The sequence below is a fragment of the Tiliqua scincoides genome, chromosome 1, assembly GCF_035046505.1.
Source record: "Tiliqua scincoides isolate rTilSci1 chromosome 1, rTilSci1.hap2, whole genome shotgun sequence".
Classification (NCBI taxonomy): Eukaryota; Metazoa; Chordata; class Lepidosauria; order Squamata; family Scincidae; genus Tiliqua; species Tiliqua scincoides.
Genome location: NC_089821.1, coordinates 18,741,222 through 18,761,670, shown reverse-complemented (window position 1 = coordinate 18,761,670; position 20,449 = coordinate 18,741,222). Strand labels below are relative to the sequence as shown.

At 42.5% G+C, this 20,449-nt stretch overlaps 1 protein-coding gene across 2 annotated transcripts in view; it reads left to right on the top strand.

Moving 5' to 3' along the window:
• The first annotated feature begins 1,938 nt into the window (after positions 1 to 1,938).
• Positions 1,939 to 20,449, top strand: part of SIPA1L1 (signal induced proliferation associated 1 like 1) — a 200,031-nt gene continuing 181,520 nt past the window's right edge. For both annotated transcript variants that reach the window (XM_066631765.1, XM_066631761.1), the window contains exon 1: positions 1,939 to 2,028. The gene's annotated coding sequence lies outside the window, so the exon portion shown is untranslated. The remainder of the gene's footprint in view (positions 2,029 to 20,449) is intronic.

Below are 20,449 nucleotides of genomic sequence, written 5' to 3'. Positions count from 1 at the left end.
ATTCTATGCATTTTTACTCTGAAATAAGTTCTACTATGTTTAGTGGTCAGTGTGAAAGGTGCTATAGTCTTAATAAGATTAATAAAATCTTGCCCATGTTTGTCAAATTCAGAAGGGTAACTTGGATGGAACCTGAGAGGCACCTGTCCTAGGCACTACGCAGGGGGCACAATGTGTAAGGCAGTCACTTCCTGGTTCTCTCTGGAGGAGGAGGAGGCACTGGTGGATCCATGCCGATTCTTCCCTTTTGGGAAGTCTCCACAGGAGAATGAACAGGGGGCACGAAGCTGCCAGCACCTCTTCCTCCAGGGAGAACCTAGAGTGAAATCACAATGTCATGTGACATCATGACAACACTGCCTTGGGTGATGGGGCTTCTAGTTACACCACTGGCCAAAATTCTAATGTGTGATGTAAGGTAGGGTTACCAGATGCAAATGGGGACAGAGTGCCTATACCAGGGGTGTCAAACATAAGGCCCAGGGGAAGCTTTTTATTTGGCCCACAGGCTCTCAGCTACTGAGTAGTGCTGAGGTGTGCTGCTGAAAGTGTGACCCACATGAAAATTGGGCGTTTCACAGTGAGCCTCTACCATCTCAAAGCCCTGTGGCAACCACAGTCTTCTTGCAAGAGACGTGCAGTAGGTGGGGAGGCAGGTGAGGCAGAGCCTCCCCACCAGAGCCCTTTGAAAAGCGTTGCCACCATGTGAAGTGCCCAAGCACCCACAACCCATGTACTCTGCATCTTTTCCAACATACAACATCTTCTCTTGGTTCCAGGCTGCAGCAGGGCAACTTTTTGGGGTCTGACTTGGAGGATGCAGCAGCAGCTGTTGCTAAGAGCTCCTCTCCTTAATATGTCCTCTGTAAATTCAGTTGGAAGCAGAGAGGTGTGGTGGGTAGGAAGGCAGAGCCTCTCCACAGAGTCCTCTGAAAAGCGCTGCTACCCAAGCACCCACAACCCACAAGCTCTGTTTCTTTTCCAACATCCTCTCTTGGTTCCAGGCTGCAGCAGGGCAACTTCCTGGGTTCTGACATTCATGATGCAGCAGCAGCAGCAGCAGCTAAGAGCTCCCCTCTTAACCTATCCTTTGCAAATTCAGGTGGAAGTAGGGACATGTGCTGAGGCAGAACCTGCTGCCAAAGTCCTTTGAAAAGCTCCGCCCTGTGAGGTGCCCAAGCGCGCGCAACCCATGTGTGGAGCATGACCCAGACCCCAGATCCAGCAGAGCATGTGGGTTGTGGGTGCTTAGGCACGTCACATGGCGGCTGTGCTTTTCAAAGGACTTTGGTGGGGAGGCTGTTCCTCACCTGCCTCCCCATCCACCCAGCGCACTCCAGCTGACTTTGCAGGACAGATTAAGGGGGTACCTCTTAGCAGCAGCTGCTGCCTCCTCCATGGCACAGCCCAGGAAGTTGCCCTGCTACAGCTTGGAGCCAAGGGGGGGGGGGGCTGAAGCCCCTTCTTGGGGGAGGCTTGGGGGAAAGCCCCTTCTTCAGGGGGCAAGTCCCTTGTTGGGGGGGAAGAAGCCCCTTCTTGGGAGGGCTTGTGGGGGGGGAAACCCCTTCTTGGGGAGAAGAAACCCCTTCTTGAGCTTGTGGAGGGAAAGCCCCTTGTTGGGGAGAAGAAGCCCCTTCTTGAGCTTGTGGGGGGGGAAGCCCCTTGTTGGGGGGGAAGAAGCTCCTTGTTGAGGGGCCTGTGAGGAGAAGCCCCTCCTTCCCCTTGCACCACACAGCCACTGCCGCCACCGCAGGGGCGCAGAGCGCGTCTCAACTTCCAGAGCCGCAGCACCAGGCAGGCTTCGCTTCCCTCGCTAGGCCCCGGCGCTTGGCAGTTGCCATGGTAACCGCCCGGGCTCCTCTCCGCCTCTCGAGCCAGGCGTGTGAGAGCAGCAGCAGCGCTGTCTTGTTCTCGCGAGAGCGCGGATGGGAGCAGGCAGGCTGAGCTCATCCCAGGCGCTGGAGTGGGAAGCCAGCGAGCGAGGCAGCCGCGGAGGCTCTGCAGCAGCTGCTGCTGCAACTTTGTTGGGTGAGTTTCTGGGAGGGAAGGAGCGGGCGGCGGCGTCCCAGACCCCCCCACCCTCCCGGCTCCCTGCCCCTCCTGGGCGCCCTGAGGGGGCGAGCGCGCCCGCTGTCCTCCCCCCTCGGTTCCTGCTCCCGCTGAGGGGCTGCAGGATGGTTGCTCCCCCTCCCCAGGCAGGCTGCAGTCCTGCCGCACTGCCCTGGGAGTAAGCCTCGTTGACTCTGATGGGCTTCCTTCTGAGTAGACCTGCGTAGGATTAAGGCTCCTTAATCCTATGCACACTTTCCTGGGAGTAAGCCCCACTGACTATAATGGGACTTACTTCTGAGTAGACCTGCCTAGGATTAAGGCTTCAATCCTATCCACACTTTCCTGGGAGTAAGCCCTATTGTCTATAATGGGACTTACTTATGAGTAGACACTGGGCTCAAAGGCTGCAGTCCTACCCACACATAATAGGACTTCCTTCTCTGTAGACATGCATAGGATTGGGCTCTAAGGCTGCAATCCTATGTACACTTTCCTAGGAGTAAGCCCCATTGCAGACCATGAGACTTCCGAGGGAGCAAGCATAGGATTGGGCTCTAATTGAGGCGGCAAGCCTGTGGCTTGTGCAGCAGAGCGAACCTGAAGTCCTGAATGAAGAGGCTCTAGGAAACACGCCCCCTCTCTTGACTCTCGCCTACCTCTGTGAAACCTCTTGTCCTTCAGTCTTCCTTTCTCATTCCTGTCCTCTCCTTCCACCCTCCCCACCTCTATTGACTCCTGAGACCTTGAGTTTTTCAGTGGCATTGATTTCCTTCTCTTCCCCCCCCCTGCAGCTCCCAAACCCCCTATTCCTCTGCTGCATGATGGGTCATCCACTCTGTGCCCACATTCATTAAATGGGAGGCTGTTCTCCTGCCCCTTTGATTTATTTGCCTAGTAAGAAGAGAGGGAAGATTCTCCCCGCCTCCTTCCCTTCCTTTTTCAGACCTTCTCCAAATATTTTCTGTGTCCCCAAGAATGATCTGCATGGAAAGTCTGGGAGCCTTGCCTGCAACTGATCAGTAAGAGCTGCTCTGCTGGCTTACCCTGCCCCCAGTTTAAAGGAGAAAAAAAGCGAAGCAGTGGTATTCACTTGGCTTTCCTTCTCTCCAGTCTCCGTCTCCCTCCCCCTCCACCTACGACTTCGTGGATTCATCCTTTTTTTTTCCCTAGCAAAGACAGACAAGGACTCATATTTCCTCCAAACCTATTGACCACGTTGATTATTTTTCCTATGGGCAAAACCAAGAAGCGGCCACGGTAAAGAGCAGTAGTTGGTTTCGTGCCAGTGTGCTGCTTTTCTCTCCCCCCCCCCCTTTTAGAAAGGAAATTTTGAGAGGGAATGAATCAGAACAGACCTTGGGAGGGAGAGGGGCCGGTAAGTTACTTGCTGAAAGTAATCCAGATCAAACAGTAGCTAGGGAAGACTCCCCCAAATCAGGAGAGAAATATGTAAGGCTGCGCAAGAGTGAAACAGCAATTGTCTAGTCACATTGTCAGAAGGGAGTGGGAATACAATCTAATCTTGAAACTTTTTGTATATATGTCTAAAAATATATTTGTGACATTTCTTTGTATGACTGAGTGTGCAAGCATCTTTCGTTGCCAGCTTTGGCTGTCGTCATTTTATTCCGAACCTGTTTTGACACCACGATAATAATTAGCTAATTTAAAGGTAATGCCGTTGGGGATAGTCTAAATGTTTATAAATGTGGGAAAAGGAGTGGAATAATGAAACAGAGTTTCTATGCCTTGAGTTCAGAGACATGAACAGGGAATGCTTTTAAAACTGAATCTTGTTAAGCAGGTCTGAGGTTTTATAAAAAAACAGAGTTCAGTGAGGTAGAATGGAGTCTTGTTTTCTGCTATAAATGTTCTGACTTTAAAATAGAGACCTCCTTTTATAGTTAATCCATATGAATGTTCAGTAATAGCTGTTGGATAAGCATGGCTGGTGTTTGTTTGCTGAGGAATGCACTTGTCCGCATTTAGGAAGAAAAATGACAGAAAATGAGGTTGCTTACAGTAGGAAACTCTCCTTGTCTAACCTTGACTGCTGCTGTTTGCTGGGTTTTTTTCCCCCAGCAAGAAAACCTAGACTTCAGAAATTCCCTTGTAATTGATTGTTTAGGAATATTTTTTAAAATGTTTGCATTGACTTCTATTTTAGTGAATCCCTGGTTTTGATGATTCTGGGGAGCTTGGATCCTTGCAGGTTAAATTTGCTTATAGACTACAGGTGTCATGTTTCATTAGGTTCCCAGTCTGCCTGGATGAATGAAAATTGGTCCTTCTTTAAATCAATGCTTTTATGCTGAAACTGTAACTCAGACCCTCCCCTCTTTCATCACAGTGAACATAACATGTGGCTTGTGTTCACTGTTCTGCATTCAAATTGTAAGCGAGCTTTGCAAATGATTTTTTTTTGCATTTCATTGGTTGTGCAATATGTGTCTGCAGTCTCGCTTGGTGGAGAGGCTGCATTTATCTTCGAGGTATGCAGTTCAGCAATGCAGCTCCTAGTGTTTTGGGGGCAGAAGAGAAAATGAAGTTTTTGACAGTAGTTACCCTGAAAACTATATATATTTTAAGAGGGCTTTATAGTTCAGAAAAAAAGGTGACAAAGTGGAACTTGGTGTCTGTGATGGACATTAGTTTTTAGATCAGTGTTTCTCACCAGTGGTACTTGAGGTGGTGTGTGGTGGTACTTGCAGGACCCCTGGACACCTGCCACTCAGCAGCAAGACCAGGAATGTGATGCAACAAACAGCCGTAGTAGGTTCAGCTCAGTGGGCAGAACTTCAGAGCATGCTTTTCCACACTCGAAAAAGCCATCCTGTCCACCCTGAGCCTCTTACTGGTGTTTGTTGTGTTGCATCTGGCCTCCCAACCCAGAAGAAACTGGCAATGATGTCATTGCCAGGTACTTCTGGTGGTACTTCAAATAGATGGACCATGTGAAGTGGTGTAGCAGAGGACAAATGTTGGGAAACACTGGTTTAGATGGCTTGAGCTTAGACAAGTGCACGGTGGTAAGTCTATCAACAGCTGTTAGTAATGAAGCCTCTTTCAGGGACAGTATGCCACTGATTACCAATTGCTGGGACCCATAGCAGGAGAGGACATTTGTCCCTAGGCCAGTGGTTCCCAAACTTCTTAGGGGCCCAAGAGGCTGCTGCCTCATTTATAAACGCCAAGGAGTGTGGCTATAATAGTGATTGGGCAGCAGTTCTCCCTTCAGGTGGCGGCTTGTTTACCCCAATGCACATAGCCTAATCTATCGTGTCAGTTTCATGAACCTCCACAAATTGGGTCATGACCCACTGGTGGGTCCTCAACCCACATTTTGGGAACTGTTGCACTAGTCTGTTCTTGAGGGCTTCCCATAGTAATCTGATTGGCCATGGTGAGAATCAGGATTTTCGATGAGTTAGGTCTTTGGTTGGCTGCAGTGGGGGGGGGGTTCTTAAACTTCGCCATGCTTTTAATACTTGGGACAGTTGATATCAAGGTTGAACTTCATTCATGATCAACCTTACTATATTCTAAAATACTGTTGGCCCAATAAAGAAATTGTTCATCTACTGTCTGTTTGAGAAGGCCACTCTCCACCAACAAACTACCAGAGCTTATCTGCTGTGGAGAACTTTTGCCAACTTTATTCCAGAGCAACTTCCTGATGATCAATTTGGGCACACAAGGTGCAGGAGTATTGCATGCACATGTATACATATTGGATATTCTTCACATAGTATTTTGTGCTTTCATTTGGTGGGAGATGTGAATTAAAAAAAAACATAGATTGTCTCTATGCATTAAAAAAAAAAAAAGCCCTATGATTGCTAGATTTTATATTGCTCTTTGTATAGTTTACCCCTCTGTGTTAATTAGTTTTTGCATAATGTATTAAACATGTAATTAGTCCTCAAATTAGATCTTTAGTTAAACATAAAGATCTTTTGTCTTGGTCATTTGTGCAGTTGGTTTACTTATAGCTGTTGACCTAAGTTGATGAACAATTATTGGGAAGATAGTAGAAGTTTTGCTTGTTTTGTAGTGTTAGTCAGAGTAAAGGTATGCAATTCAAAAAACCTTATTGCCTAAGATGACTAACAAAATAGGTTTGTTTTTTAAATGGTGGAAGTTTGAATCAGGATAGCTGTCTTTCTGCTAGCAACTGAAGGTTTGAACCTCGCATTAAGTAAGCATAATTCAGTATAACTTGAGATATCATGTGGCACATTTCATCCTCCCCAAATGCACAACTCTGCATATGTGGAAAGAGTTCCTTTGCTACTATAGACCCTAGCACTCCTAGCATGTGCTTGTGGTATTGGGAAGGCCTGCTGGATCTGTCTCTGGAAGGTGTGGATGGACCTTCCTTTGAAGGTAATGACAAGGTGCTTCAGTGACATAAGACACAGGGTAATTTTGTGCAAATGATTGTTATCCTAATACTGAAACATATTTGCCCTTGTTAATAAAAAGGTTTCTTTTCTCACCACTAAGCTTTAAGCTTCTATATATTCAGAAAAGTTTCACTTTTTTGTATTATGCATGGAGAAAGGTGAATTGAAAAGCTAGAAGACAGCCATTGATTTAGACAAGCTGAAAGAAGGCAAGAGACTTGAGGCCCCCTTGAATTCCTTTTGTATTCATCTTCATTTATAGTACTAGAGTATTTCTATTGTATGAAAGAAAGAGGCACAGTTTTCTCCATATCAATAGTTCAGTCTTTGCTCCAAGGGGTTTGCTGCTTAATATTCACTGCTTACAGGATATTCAGGATACCCCACTGGGATGTAGAAAAAGTTCTAGTGTTGCTTTCAAAAACATAAATCCTGCACGTTATTTGCTTTCCAAAATCTGTTTTCTTATTGCCAAAAATACTGATATCAAGCTAGCGTCGACTAGAAAAAAAACTGCCAGTGCTCTTGGTATTCTAGGTGCACTTTTTGTGGGGGTAGATTTTATCACAGGCTTGATTGATGAACTTTGTATATAAATGACTGAAAATAACATCATCTTCCTATACTTTATTGTATATTGGTTGGTTTAGTTACTCACTTGAAAATGAACTGAAATGTGGTGCTCCATGACCTTTGGTAGCTCTGATTTTTTTTTAAAAGGCTAGTTGTCAAATATCATCTTATAACCAGGAGAAAATATGTGCCAGATTGTTTTGAGTTTCATGTTTCCACGGTGATATGACTCAGTCGACTTGCTTCCAAAGAATCTGTTAACCCAGGTAACATTCCCCAGTTGATATTTATTTATAAGTGGTACCTTCATTCTATTTCTAAATGGGGAATGAAGCTGAATTTTTAAAGTGACGGCTTAGTGGATCTTACAATCTGTAAGAGGTGATATTTACTTAAATGTATTAATTGAATAATGAACTTTATCGAGTCTGATCTCCAATGTCATCCTGATAGCATGTTCACTGTCGTATTTTGTTCCACTTATCTGGCAGCATGAAATTAACTCCTCCCCCTGCCCCATGTTGGTACTATTTATTGTGTGTGTGAGCAAAGCCTTATGCTAATTACAGTATGTGGGGGAAGGAATCTGTAATTAGCTTTTGTAACTTTAAAACTCTTCATAGGAAGATGATAGGATCAAGAAGGAAAGTCCCTTTTTCAGATATGGAATATCTGCACAGTCATCATGATGGCTTGTATGTATTTTGAATAACACTTTTGGAAATAAAAATTCTTGAAACTCCTGTAGTTGTTATTGGGGTTTGCTTGGCTGTTTTGAATGTTCCTTGGATCAGTGATATAAGATATTCATACTGTAGTCATTTTTGTATTAAGTACTGGGAAAATTGGAAAGATATATAGAATTATATAATTCAGAATTATGTAATACATAAGATACACAGAAATACCTGCCCTGGCTGCTTTTAAAATGGAATTGGATGGCTGTATGGAGAAATAGTCCATCATAGGCTACCTCAAAAACCTGGAAGTTACATACAGTAATCATGGCTTGTAACCTATCTCTGAATGCCAAATGCAACAGGATACAGGTATCCGGTCTTGAGTGCTTCCTGTGACATCTGGTGGGCCACTGTGAGATCCAGGAAGCTGGACTAGATGGGCCTTTCTCCTGATCCAGCAAGACACTTCTTATGTTCATCTAGCGTCTACTAATTAATAGACATAGAACAAGATCTTAGGCAACTGAGCTGCAGGTTCTGTCTTTCTCATGCCCTTTTTAAGTCATTTCTGCCCAACATTGCGTATTTCCAACAGGGTTCAAATGTATACACCTGTGGACTGGGCAGAAATGGATTGCTTTTGGTCTGATCTATTGCTTGGGTTAGGTGGTCTCCTACTTTTAAAGATCTTCTCCTACTTAGAAAGATCTTCCATGATCATCAAAGATAGAATCTCAAAACACATAGATGAACAAGCCTTGCTGAGGGAAAATCAGCATGGCTTCTCTAAGGGTAAGTCTTGCCTCACGAACCTTTTAGAATTCTTTGTAAAGGTCAACAGGCATGTGGATGTGGAAGAACCTGTGGACATTATATATCTGGACTTTCAGAAGGCGTTCGACACGGTCCCTCACCAAAGGCTACTGAAAAAACTCCACAATCAGGGAATTAGAGGGCAGGTCCTCTCCTGAATTGAGAACTGGTTGAAGACCAGGAAACAAAGAGTGGGTGTCAATGGGCAATTTTCACAATGGAGAGAGGTGAAAAGCAGTGTGCCCCAAGGATCTGTCCTGGGACCGGTGCTTTTCAACCTCTTCATAAATGACCTGGAGACAGGGTTGAGCAGTGAGGTGGCAAAGTTTGCAGACAACACCAAACTTTTCCGAGTGATGAAGACCAGAAGTGATTTTGAAGAGCTCCAGAAGGATCTCTCCAGACTGGCAGAATGGGCAGCAAAATGGCAGATGCGTTTCAATGTAAGTAAGTGTAAAATCATGCACATTGGGGCAAAAAATCAAAACTTTGCATATAGGCTAATGGGTTCTGAGCTGTCTGTGACAGATCAGGAGAGAGATCTTGGGGTGGTGGTGGACAGGTCGATGAAAGTGTCGACCCAATGTGTGGTGGCAGTAAAGAAGGCCAATTCTATGCTTGGGATCTTTAGAAAAGTTATTGGGAAGAAAATGGTTAATATTATAATGCTGTTGTGCAAATCGATGGTAACGCCACACCTGATAGAGTGGATAGAAGGGTGTTCTTTTCCTTCTCACACAACACCACAATAAGGGACATCCACTAAAATTGAGTGTTGGGAGAGTTAGGACAGACAAGAAAATATTTCTTTACTCAGCGTGTGGTTGGTCTGTGGAACTCCTTGCCGCAGGATGTGGTGACGGCATCTGGCCTGAATGCATTTAAAGGGGTTGGACAAGTTTTTGGAGGAAAAATCCATTATGGGTTACAAGCCATGATGTGTATGTGCAACCTCCTGATTTTAGAAATGGGCTATGTCAGAATGCCAGATGCAAGGGAGGGCACCAGGATGCAGGTCTCTTGTTATCAGGTGTGCTTCCTGGGGCATTTGGTGGGCCGCTGTGAGATACAGGAAGCTGGACTAGATGGGCCTATGGCCTGATCTAGTGGGGCTGTTTTTATGTTCTTATTTTACACACAAACTTTTCTTGTGCTGCTGTTGTGAAAAGAGAGAGCATCAGGGAATTTGTACGTTTTGTCAAAAGTAGAGCTGATAATGCTGGGACTTAACAGTGTTTCATGTTATTCAGAGTTGTTAGTGGTGCTGTCCAGAGACGTTAGTGATTGTATCTCATGTGCCATTAAGGGTGCGTGGGGGTGTGCAGCAAGGACTCAATTTTGTCTTTCCCCAATGTAAAAAAAATCTACCATCTGTCAGAAACACCTGTGTTCTTTAATACAGGTTGGTTGGTTTTTTCCTTCAAAAGAGACAAACTCTGATCAAGAATAGGCTATGTGCAAGCGTCAAGGAGGTGAGCTTTTTTTCTTCCACTGAGTTTAGTATCCTCTCATTAAGAGTACTTTAGCTTAAAGCAGGGGTGCTCACACTTTTTTGGCTCGAGAGCTACTTTGAAACCCCGGAGATCTACCAGAGTTTTTTTACAATGTTCGTGCCATCATAACATATAACATTTATGTGTACAATGTAAGTTGGTGTACCTTGAGCCCCACTGAGTATAACAGGACTTACTCCTGAGTAGACATGCCTAGGATTAGGCTGTGAGGCTGCAATCCTAGCCACACTTACCTGGTAGTAAGCCCCATTGAGTACAATGGGCCTTACTCCCGGTGTTTCCTCCCAGAGGCACCTGAAGGGGGGGGGGTCGGCACTCCGCGATCTACTCAATTTGCCTCGCGATCTACTGGTAGATCGCAATCCACCTGTTGAGCACCCCTGGCTTAAAGCATGTTGGAATCTGATAGCTTTTCTGTTTATGGTGGATGCTTGATATTTGCTTCTTGAAAAATGTTTTCATTGTATTACTGGCAAAGTGTTTACATTTTTTCTGAATGAAGATAACAAATGTATAATGGGTAGTTTCTTTTTTAATTCTTTCATTAGTATACACCTAACTGATTTTCTATGAAACAATTAACTGCTGGTAATTTAGTTTAAAAAGTCCTTCATGTGTTCTCAGTGGCATTTGAATATTGATTTTCATAGGGAGAAGGAACCTGGTATTCAGGGCACTCTGTCTTTGTATTCAGGTAGTCTTGACTTTATGTTGGTCATGTCCATTCCATTCAGATGATTTGAGTAGGTGTGTAAGTTAAAAGCTGATCTTTATGACTTTCTTGTCCTTTTTAATGATTGTAGAAAGGAGTGTGCCCTGACCATAATCCTGAGCAGTTCAGCCCATGAGATTTATCCACATGCAGCTGTCTTTGATGTTTTGGTGCAAGGGTAGCATGTTTGTAAAGAAGACAATCCACAATTGTCATGGTTAATTTTGAATCCACTGTTGGAAACAAACACAACACCCTAAAAGGAATAACTTTGTTGTAAGGCTTTTGGTTACCGCTGTTATCCCTTCTTGAGATATGATTTACTGTAGCTTCTACTACATTCAGTATTATTGGTATCTGCCTTGTTCTTCTGATTGGAGTAAATGAAGTTGATAGTTGAAATACATTAGTTAAGCTTTTTCTGAAACATCTTGCCTTCTCTATGCCTACGCCTTCAGTGACAGCGAAAACTGTCCTACTTAACCCAATGCCTGTATTTACTTGTCAATCCTTTCTGCTAGTCATCTTTTCCTCTCTCTGTGTACCTGAGATAACTGTTGGTTTTATTTCTCCCCCAAGAGTTATTGAAGGCTGTTTTGAGAGGGGGTACCTACCTTGACAGTCTATCTACTTGGTGTTCAGCTGTATCCTTCACCCATGTGGCTGTTAGTCTGACTTTGGTTATGTTTGTATTAACATTTGTATCTGACATCATGGTAATTGTTTTAAAATGCAAAGCTTAAAACAGAAGTGAAAATACACAATTGCATCTCTCCATAACCATAATTTCTCCATAACTTCTCTCTAGAAAATATTCTAGAATGAATTGAGTCACAATATAACATGGGAAGAGAAAGGGAATCAGTTTTAATAGTTTCTTTTACTAGTGGCTCATGCCATCGCTTGGTTGGATCCAAGTCAAAAACTCTCTTTAGATGTTCACTTACTGTGGAGAGTGAGTGTGCAAGAGACCCATGGAATTGCACCACTTAACCCTGCCTCCCACTGATGACGTGTGTGAGGTAGCCTGGACCTTTGCATGTTTAGCATTTGTTGCTATGTCAGCATTAATCTTTTCAGGCAAATGTTGAAGATGGAGAGGGGCTATGTAGTATGATCAGGAGTGGGGCTATGTAGTATGATCCTGGGGATCCCTCATGTGCCTGCTCAATATGACAGAAACAGTAATTATCTTTTGCCCAAATTGCTAAGACAGTACATTTGTGTAAAGTGAACGGTGCATTATAGAGAATATTACAAGTTTATTCGTTTTACCTTCTGAGTGCCCAATCTATGCTGGAGCAGCACCAGCAGCCTGTGTGCTGCCTTGGCAACAGCTGTAGCAAATGTGTTGTAAGGCTTCATGGTGACTGGGAGAAGTACGGTGACACAGAGAGGCCAGTGCCATTCAGCGATGGGCCTCTGCACTGCTTGGATGGCCAGCGGAAGCCTGCAATGGTGAGTTGGCCACTGAGCAGCAGAGAGGCATCGGGGGGGGGGGGGTAAAACTGGGCAGGAAGAGTGCGACCCAGGAGGTGGATCAGGCCCAGGAGGGGGTGGGGATGGTGAGGCTGCTACCAGATCCTATCCCCCTCCTGTGCCTGAAAGTTCTGCATGGGCTACTTAAACCTGCATCAGCAGTTGAGCTGATGCAGATCCGAGTAGCCCCTTAAGGTTGCCTGGTCCTGACAAAGGGTAAGGGGACCAATGTTTATAACAACTGATATTAAATAAACTTTTGTTTTTTGACTTTAGTCACCATATGCCATACAAAATGGAGAGAATGCTTAGAAGCGGGAATCTATAGTTGTGGCTACAACCAGAAATTCTCTTATTACTCCATACTTAAAGGGAGCGCATAGTTTGCAGCATAACATGAAAGTATTGCCAATGCCTGAAGAATGTAGGTCCAAACTGTTCAGTGATTTTTTGCTCCAAGCCTGCACTTTAAATTATATCTTAGATCATTTTGGAAGCTAGTGGAGCATCAATGTATTGCTACTTGTAGCATGCATCCAACATGGTAGCAATGTGCTACATTCTCTCTGGTTTCTAGACTGTGAAGGGTCAGTCCTCTATACAGTGCCTTGAGATTCTAAGAGCTAGGAGTTGAAGTTGGAGACTTAGCATCATGTCGCATTATCCAAGTGTACCTGAAGTGCAAGCTGATGACTAGATGTTTACCATCTTTGGCCTCCCCCCCCCCCCAAAAAAAAATAAGCATTTTTGGCAATGGTTGCCTAAGAATCTAGCCAATATTAATAGCAAGTTTCGATAGCAAAGGTCAGGCAGAACTCCTCTGACTTGGGTTTTGTGTAGTCTTTTGCATAGGGTTACGCATAATGCTTTTTTTAATATGTCATTGATGCACCAGTGCTCATCACTCACACTTTTAAAAATCTAATTGGGAAGTATTTAGTGGTGGTGAAGTGAATATCTCTTAGGATTTAGACTATTTTAAAAGAATTTTCTACTAATATTAAAATTTACTTAGCAGTTACAGTTGTACATTCGTTTCTAGGTTGCCAGGCCAATAGAAAGAAGAATATGGAAAACCTTTTGGACTTATCTGCATTCTGTTATGTTTAAAGGGAAAATCCCTTGTGATGTAGTGAGCACTATTTCAGTAGTCTTTTGCAGGTGGTAGCACATAGTGACTGAATATGTCATACATGAGTATTTCATGCCCTTTCTTGCAGTTAAAGTGCTTAATACTGTAGTCCTGGACAGTGCTTTTGAACAGCTAGTTCAACCATTTTCAACCACTGTGCTGTGGCACACTGGTGTGCTGCTAATGGTCCCCAGGAGTGCCATGGTAATTTGGGAGAGGGTCATTTATTAGTAGGGCCATTGGGGATGTGAGCCCCCCCATTCACAGCACAGTGTGCCTTTTCAATTGTCAAAAAACTGATGGTGTCCCTTGATCATTTTAATACCTTGCCAGTGTGCCGTGAGATGAAAAAAGTTGAAAATCACTGAGCTAGTTAAACAAACTATGAGCATTTGATGATGCAAATTGCATATTAGAATTAGTTGATGTATCTGAATGAATGTGTAACGCTTCTGGTGCCAAATCTTCAAAATGGCATTGGTAGGTTTTTGTTTTTTAAAGAAGGTATTTTTATCTATTGCATTAAAATAAGTTATTCACTTTTATTTCTGGTTGAAGATATTCTTTTATAAAAGAATCCCTTGTTAAAACCAAGTAAATTGCATGGGAAAAGTCCTAAAATATTTTGTGAAGCACTCAATGCTTATTCCTATTTACCCATTTCTCTTTATTAACCAACCAACACATTCCTTAATCAGGTGCACTAAAAACCTTTTGTTTGTGAGAGAAGGGTAATTGTGTAGGGTAATTTGTTTGTGAGAGAAGGGTAATTCTGAGAGAAGGGTTTGAGAAAGTAATTGTAATTCTAATTAACAGTACAAGTTTAACCCCATAGATTTTGCACACATACAAACTAGTGTTTATGTATATAATTGAAAACTAACAATTTGGTATCCCAAGGAAACATTTTTGCCTTCTTCCAAGTTAATACCATAGCAATTTGGTTAACTGACTAATATCCTTAGAAATAAGGAGGTATTTGTTATATGTATTTGTCACTGCATAAACTGATAAGCAAAGTGCTTTGCCAAAGGGAACAGAGGTAGTCTGATACGTGACTCAAGAATGGAATTGAGTTCCATGTTCCCTGCTGTTCTGTTCCCTGAATAACATTACAATATAAGGCACTGCTTTGTTACAAAAGTTATAGTAATGCAGGAAATGATTTATACAAAAGCAGACTGACTAAAATGTACTTATGTGTATATTATTCAACAGCAGTACAGACTTCTAATGTCTCAATTCATGTTTCCAGTCTCATTAGGTAGACTTCTACAGTATTCATAAGACATAACATAGGTACGTCAAATGTCACACATTCAGAGTTAAGAATGCCCCAAACCTTTGAATATTACGCAATTAAAAGTTTGTGTCTCTCCCACTTATTGATGACTTGGCACCCAAATATTTATGTACTGTCAGATCAGTATAATTTTAAAACACTAAACCACTCAGTTTGATAAAATAAAACTTTTCATAAAAATAGCTTGATCGCTGTCTGTCAAGACACTTCACTTTGTGTCAAACAGCCTCTATGGCTGGTTATTGGCATAACTTTTGGTACAGAGGAGCTGCTGTACTGTTTTGGCGCTGCAAAGGAGTTGGTTAGTGCAACTTATTGGACAAGTTGACCAACTGACTTGAATATCACTTTTCAAAAGTTCTTTCAAAACAAAGAAATACTGAGTGTTTACATGGTTTCTCATTGTGTTTTTTTAATGGTACTGTAGGGCAAGATTGCAAGATCCAGGTAAGTTATAGGAATGCATCTGCAATGCACCTGTAGAAGTCCAAATGACTATTAGGGATGATGCCCTTACAGTAAGTAAGCTTCGAAAACTTATCAGAATAATAAATAGACCATTTTATATTTTGCCTAGCAATGGAGCAATGTAAACTACTGTACTCTGTTGCACTGTTGTAAGCCTTACCCTCTTCCTTCCTACACATGATGCTTTTTAATTTTCTTTTAGCTTCAGTTTCATTTAGTTTTAGTGTTTTTGTTTTCATGTGCAAGCTGAAGCTTGTACTGAGTTTCATGTCCAAGACTACAAGGGACTGGCCACACCTAAGCCAGGGTTTATTAGGAACCTCATGTGTAGAGAAAGATCTGTGCCTTTTGGGGCAGTGTGAAATCTAAATAGCATGAAGGCTGTAAGAAAAAATCTAGTCTTCTAGCAACCTGCAGGCATTAAGGAGCCTCTCTGCCTCTACCCAGTTTAGCGATTTGGTTGTCTGGATTTGCTTCTTCTAGATTCAAGTAGCATTTTAAATTTTGTGATATCAAATGCCACTTTCAAAGACCTGTGTTATACAAAATCCCCTCTAATTTTCACAGATACAGAGGCTTCTCTGATTTGGGCTTTATCATATTTATACAGAGTTTGTGGATGGATAGAGGAGGTCATGTAGTAGGATCTTATATTTGCTATCCCGTTGTTTTTCTGTTCATGAAACTGAAACATTCTCTAATAAAAAGTTAATCTGTTTTAGTGAATATTGAGTATATTGCATTAAAGTTACAACTGTCATATAACATACAGTTGTATGTTATAACATACTGTTGTATGTTGTGAAATACAACTGTTTATACTATGTTCTTGATTTATTAGAGTTTTGTGATGTTGGGCACTTCTGGGGTGGTAAAAGTGGTGTTAAGCTGGATTTGCAGATATCTGAGGTACCAGACTGGGGAATGCATTATGCCAAGAGATGACACTGATGTATCACAGGACCAAAACCACTTATGTCAAACTTATTACCTTGCCTTTCAAGGGCCTCCAAATTGTTCAGCTATTTGTGCCTTGCCTTCTTGCAATCTACCATCCATGAAAACCATTTTCCCATTGGTTTCAGATAAGAAAAAGAATGGTAAATAAAAATTTAAATGATTAATAATAATAATAATAATAATAATAATAATAATAATAATAATAATAAACAACTTTATTTGTATCCCACCCTTCTCCCTAAAAGGGACCCATGCTTTCTTAGTTGTCTGAATTAGGGCTTTCTTTGTAAGTTTTCCTTTGTTCGCACTATAATAGCTTCTATTTTTCTGAGTGCAAGTGGGCAGTCTTTCTGACACAGTTCAGAAAGACCATACCTGGGGAATGCCCTACCAGTCCTCTCCACTGGTCAGCATTCCTTTTCCAAAATGTACCATTGACATGAAGAGGGGGCTGATGCCAGGGAAGGCTGGTATGGAAGGCTTCGCCATGTCTATAGCCTGAGTGCTGTGACAGTGTGTCCATTGCTATGGGGTAGTGACAATCTGGAAAACTGAGTTCCCAATTCTTCTCTGTTTAAAGAATTCCAGCGAGGGAGAACCTGCCACTTCTCTCAGAAATTGGTTCCATTATTAAACTATTTTTACCATTAGAAGTTTTTCATGTTATTCAACCAAAACTTCAGCTTTTGCAGTCAGTGGCATAGCTAAGGAGGTGCCGGGGGTAGCACCTGCACCGGGCATCACACTTTAGGGGGGCAACAAGCAGAGCTTGACACTAGTGACCAAAATTGTGAAAATCTTGGTATGTATGAATAATACCATCATGTTATATATCACTGGAAATGTAATTTAATGCAGAATGCAATGAAACAAACTGCATAGGAATATCTGTATTTTATCAAAAGTTATGGCCAATTAACCAGAAAATGAAAACATAGCTGCCTTATGGAACAAAAAGTAGATTTGCTTAACTCAATACTGACGTATGAGATTGATCTGAGAGCCAATGACAAGTCATTATGTTATTGACATGTTGCAATGACATGTTATCATGATACAGCATGAAACCAATATGAGTCAGCTCTCATGGGGAGAATAACCATCCCTCTTCACCCCAGCGCAGTGTCTTGAACCAATCAGGGGCACACTTTTTGTTTGATTGATTTGATTTGATTTTGTCTGGGGGGGGGCTACAAATCTTTTTTGACCCCAGATAGCAGATAGATGCCTTAGCTATGCCACTGACTGGGGAGAGGCAACAGAGCAAGTGGGTGGCGTGAAGGTGGGTTCCTCCCAATTTTCACTTTTTAAAAATCCTGGGCATGTTGTCACTTCCGGTTGTGACATCACTTCAAGGACAACATTTGGGCTTGGCACCGGGCTACGTGATCATTAGCTAAGCCACTGTTTGCTGTTTAAGCCCACTAAGTTTAGTCTTAGTCTCTGTGGCAGCAGAGATCAAATCTTTGTCTTCTTTCATGTGATGACCCTTCAGGTTTTTGAAGAGTGGTACCTTGTCCCCCTTCAGACTTCTTTTCTCCAGGTTAAATGCACTGAGTTCCTTCCACATTTCTTTTCAGAAGGAAATCCCTGTCCATTCTGATCCCTGTCCATGCTTCGTTGCCCTTCTTTGAACCTGCTCCAGTTTGGCTGCATTTTTCTTTAAGTGTGCCACCCGGAATTGGACACAGATTTCTAGATGAGTTCTCACTAGTACAGGGGTGCCCAAACCCCGACCCTGGGGCCACTTGTGGCCCTCGAGGCCTCTCAGTGCGGCCCTCAGGGAGCCCCCAGTCTCCAATGAGCCTCTGGCCCTCCGGAGCTTTGTTGGAGCCCACACTGGCCCAACGCAACTGCCCTCAGCATGAGGGCAACTGTTTGACCTCTCGCGTGAGCTGTGGGATGAAGGCTCCCTCCACTGCTGTTTCACGCCTGTGATGCAGTAGCAGCAGCAAAGGAAAGGCCAGCCTTACTTTGTACAAGGCCTCTTATAGGCCTTGAGCTATTGCAAGACCTTCATTCATTCATATAAGTTCATCTTTGTTATATTCATTTATGTATACTTATGTAAATTTATTCAAATTTTAAATGAAAATTAATTCTTTTTCCCCCCCGGGCCCCTGACTCAGTGTCAGAGAGACAATGTGGCCCTCCTGCCAAAAACTTTGGACACCCCTGCACTAGTATGACGTAAAATGGAGCTGCTTTTTCTTGAGATGTGGAAGTCTACTTATACAACTGAAAATGCATTAGCCTTCTTTGTAGTCACATCACACTGCTGACTCATATTAATCTTGTGATCCACAGCAATTGCTAAGGCAGACATCACCCACTCTATACCTATGACTGATTTTTTTTGTCCTAAGTGTAGAACCTTGCATTTGTCTCTGTTGAACTTCATTTTGTTAGTTTTGACCCAGTATTCCATTCTCTCAGAGTCCTCCTGAACACTTCTACTGGTTTCTGCAGTAGCTATTCCTCCCAGTTTAGTATTATCTGCAAAAAATTTGATAAGACTTCCTTTTATCTCTTCATCTAGTCACTTACTATGATGTTGAAGAAAACTGGGCCTAAGATAGAGCTCTGGGCTACTCCTTGCAAAACCTACCTCCAGGTTAACTAGGAGCCATTAGAGCACTCTGTGTATAGCTGTCCAACCAATTGGGACATGTTTTACTAGTTCCTTTTTCCAAAATGGAAATGAAGGTTAATGAAGGTGACATGGGGAACTTGGCTTTATTGAATTCAAGATAAATTGCACCCACAATCTTCTGCATCTACTAAGTTAGTAAACTGATAAAAAAAAAGAAATGAGATTTGTCAGGCAAGATTTGCTTTTGACAAATTCATGATGGCTTCTAGTAATCACTGTATTGATATCAGGATGTTTCCAGACTCGCTATTTTTTAATTTATTCTAATATTTTTCTGGTATTGAAGTCAACTGACAGGTCTGTAACTTCCCAGATCCTCCTTTCCCCTTTCTGAAGATTGGGACAGCATTAGCCCATCTCCAGTCATGTGCTACTTCCTGCATCTTCCACAGTTTCTCAAAGGTGTTTAACAAAAGTTCTGAGAGTTCATCAGTAAGTTCTTCTGGTACTCTAGGATGCAGTTCATCCAGTCCCAATGACTTGAACTGACTTAGGCCAGTTAGGTAGTTTTTTACTGGCTGTCCGTTAATCCTAATCTTATGAAAAATCATTCAAAACACCAGTCCTCCCAAATGCTACTATAGTGCCTATTTACAAAAAAGGCGACCATCGTGATCCCTCCAATTTTAGACCTATAAGCCTTTTATCAGTGGGGGGAAAACTTTATGCAAAACATCTTTTAAACAAGCTGCTATCCTGGATGGAAGATCTGGGCCTTCCAGGGTGGGATCAGATAGGATTTCGAAAAGGATCTTCACCAATTGATCACTGTGCTGTTTTAGCTCATCTGATTGACAAGTGCACAAGGCTAAAAAAAATCAAAAATTATATGTTGCTTTTCTGGATCTTAAAGGAGCCTTTGACTTCGTTAATAGATTGCTGCTATGGGACAAACTAGTTAAACTCAATATAGACCCTAGACTTCTAACTCTTATTCAGAAACTTTATACAGGCACCACCTGCCAAATTAAATTTACATCTTCGGGGAAATTGACCCCCAAAATTCAGGTCAAAAGGGGAGTGAAACAGGGGTGCATTTTAGCACCCACTCTTTTTAATCTTTTTCTACACGATTTTACCCCCTTTTTGCTTCAGATAGGTGGACATTTTTCCAAACTAGGTTCAATGCATATTCCAGCATTGCTTTATGCAGATGATGCAGTGCTAGTATCCTGTACACCTATTGGACTTAAGTGACTTTTAAATAGAACTTCTGACTATCTGAAATGTAACAAACTTGAACTGAACTCTCAGAAAACCAAAGTTATGATCTTTTCAAAATCATGGAGCCCAGGTACTTGGTCTATTGGAGGGGAGAAACTGGAACAGGTCAAAAGCTTTAAATACCTTGGAATTCACTTCCACTACAATCTTTGCTGGGGTACTCATCAAAAATTGGTTACCAACTTGGCCCGTGTCACTTTGCAGAGCACCAATCCATTCTTTTTTAGTCAGGGCAATCGTTATATACCAGCTGCTCTCAAGGTATTTGATGCCAAGGTATCGGCACAGCTCCTGTACGGGTGCCCTATCTGGATTAGCTCTATAAATCACACCCTTGAGAGTATCCAAGCTAAATTTTTGAGGGCTATCCTGGGTTTACCTAAATCTGTGCCATACTCTGCATTATGTTTGGAGACCGGACAATCGCTCTTAGTATCAAGAGCATGGCTTTTAACCATACGCTATTGGCTCCAATTACAT